The sequence below is a fragment of the Mya arenaria genome, chromosome 9 (assembly GCF_026914265.1).
Source record: "Mya arenaria isolate MELC-2E11 chromosome 9, ASM2691426v1".
Lineage (NCBI taxonomy): Eukaryota > Metazoa > Mollusca > Bivalvia > Myida > Myidae > Mya > Mya arenaria.
In genome coordinates this window covers 3173398-3176280 of record NC_069130.1, presented here as the reverse complement: position 1 = coordinate 3176280, position 2883 = coordinate 3173398, and positions in this window count along the sequence as shown.

Genomic DNA, 2883 nt, shown 5'->3' with positions numbered 1-2883 from the left:
GGTTTTTGTGCAAACTGACCAATTGGGCTATTTTGATTCTTTGAAAACAATATCATAAATTACGGGGTTAGTAGGTTGCCCAATATGGAATATACGGGTCAAAGGAAACCATATCAGGTGAGAGCGAAGACACCAACTAACCCCGTAACGCATATTTCACGTCGACCTGTTTACATTGGTCAATTTATGGGAAATGTTTGCTTTACTCATCTGAATCGGAAAATAGACGCCATTTTGTTACGATATAAAGGATAGTGCCCCAATATGAACAAATATGGGGTCACCGCGTGACCAGGCGCCATGATTACGAACAGTCTCAAGTCCAAGTCTAGACTCAATAAAGCACTTTTCTGAAGGAAAATAAACCACATTTATTCCATTTCTTTTACAAAAATATGTAAATAATAGTAAAACATTCAAATAGTTATATAGCCATTGGGAGCCCACTTTCCTGGACGGGCGCCCAACGGACCTGCCTTTCACCTCACGACAGGCGTAGCGTTGCACAGTAGTGGTCCCGTGCAGCCGAACAGTTGTCTGTGGTACCCCCCTCTATACCCACTGGGTGCACACATGCATGGACGGGCTCTCAGGCGACAAGTTCTTCACTGACGGTTCTACCTCATCAGTCCCCGTGCTACCCTCAGCGCAGCACTCGCGTGTTTTTACCACCGCTGACCGACCGGCACGCGTACCATCTGCAAATACTATTTACTAAATAGCGTAGCGGTTGCGGTCATTGTCCTCTGTGTCGTAAGACTAACGCCATCATATTCCTCAAGAACAATTACACTCAACAGCCGTTCCCCTAGCGCGTGTGACCTTTTGCTGTGTCCCTGGTCTTATATGTCCGCGAACCGATTCTTGCACGACCTCTTGACACTCGTGGTCCATCAGCGAAATAGAGCAACGTCACCCAGTACCATATCATTTTTGCTTAATAAAATATCTGTTGAGCCCATGTGACTGTTTACCAAGATGTCCCTTTCCAATATCGCATCCTCCTTGATGTCAGCTACTACAAACTCCGCAAGATTTCCAGCGAGCCTAGAACTACTTGGAACCTCCCTCCCTGGCCGTCTTGAGGACCACTGATCCTCCGCCTATTCAGTTCTTTCCCTGTCGCCGACCAATCTTCGCCATCTTCCAACATCCTTGACGCGATTAAGAAACTTCGTTGGCCTGTGTCTACCTTAAATGTCGCACTTCTCCCGCTGATTTGGCCCCTCACAAATATTCCTTTACTGAGTCCATTTGCCGACGTTACTCGGCGGATACGATCCCTCGATCGTGTGTCTATAGCCTGGACCAACCGTTGGCCGCACGGACTGGTCCCTGAGCGTTTAAAGTCTCCGGCTTTAAATGTTCTTCTATGACGTTTTGTGTTGTTTTTTTTATTACTGTTAGTGTTGGTGACTTTCGTAGAGCACTCACGAGCGAAGTGACCGATCTTGTGGCAGTGGAAACACTCAATGGCTCCTGTCTGCGCTTAAGCTTTTCTTCGCATGATGGGTGCGTTCTCTTCAAGATTGTCCAGCCGCTTTAGAACCTTCATAAGAAGTCCGTCACCGATGTCACCTCCAATCTCAATCTCGTGTGTTTTATCAACATCCGCATAACCGTCTCTTCCGCTTCAGTGGCTCGTCTTACAATGCGACTTTGCCTTTTACCTTCGCCAATACGATATATTGTTTGCAGAAGGTTCACCACGTGGTATACCGCGTCATCGATGATGCTCGGATCCTTCTGGAACTCTACTCTAAAAGTCGAGACCGTCCAGAAATCATCTGACCAAGTCCTCCTCCCTTATTCGCCTATCTCGGTGTGGTTGGACCTTGCCGTACATCATTTAGAACTCCGCCGCGTATGCCTCGACAGTCTCCCTGTCACGTTGATCTCTGCGGCTGTTCTTGGCAGTAAACGACCTCGCTGACTCCACCACCCGAAACCTGCTAGAGAAATCTGCCCTGATTTCCCGGTAATTGTTAAGTACCTCCCGTGGTAACTGCCCAAATGCGAAATCGGCGGCCGGCCCCTTCAGACATTGAAGTAAGTTGTCGAGCTTCATTCGTCATCCCAACCCTGACGGTCGGTTATAATCTCGGACCGCGCGATCCACACCCGCCAATCTTCTTTCCCGTTGAAGGGTGGTACCCGTCGTTTATCATCGGGCCTGGGTCGGTAGAAATCGGGCGGCGCCCGCGTATATGATGGAACAAACGTGGGGGTACGATATGCAGCATGACTACCACCCTGCAACACAAAGTCATCCACCTGGCACGGGGTGCTCGAGTTGCTGTCCGTGTTGCCGCCAGTTATAGAGTATAGGGTAACTCTGCTAACAAATGTGCGGCCGTCTGTTGATAACCTCGGGTCAGGCACCTTCCTGCTACTCGGTAGCCGTTACCATAGCTTGGAGCTTTGACTGGTCTGCACACATGTCTTTAAGTGCTCGGATAATGTCTTTCAATGCCGTGACCGGCTCATCTCGTGTGGTCCGCTGGACCCCCCCCCCCCAGCTGCGAATCCTGCTGTTAATCTGGATACGAGTCTGCTTTGGAAACTGGATCATCGCTGTCCCCTGGCAATGTTTGAGGCGCAGCCTCGTCGTGGCCGCTGTTTCCACACATGGAGTTCTCCATAATAAGCTAATACTAAAACATAGAAATACTTTTATTTTCTTTAATTTTGAAAGCAAACCTGAAATTCCCTTCGTATTTTTTTCTATTATTTCTCATGAAAATAATATAAACTGCACTTCTAAGAACCAAATGATTCACATATTTTGCACCATTTTTGAACGATGCTTAGGATTTTACTATATTTCGTTAAGAATGAATTCAACTTCAACCATTACACCCATTAAACACACACATATATATA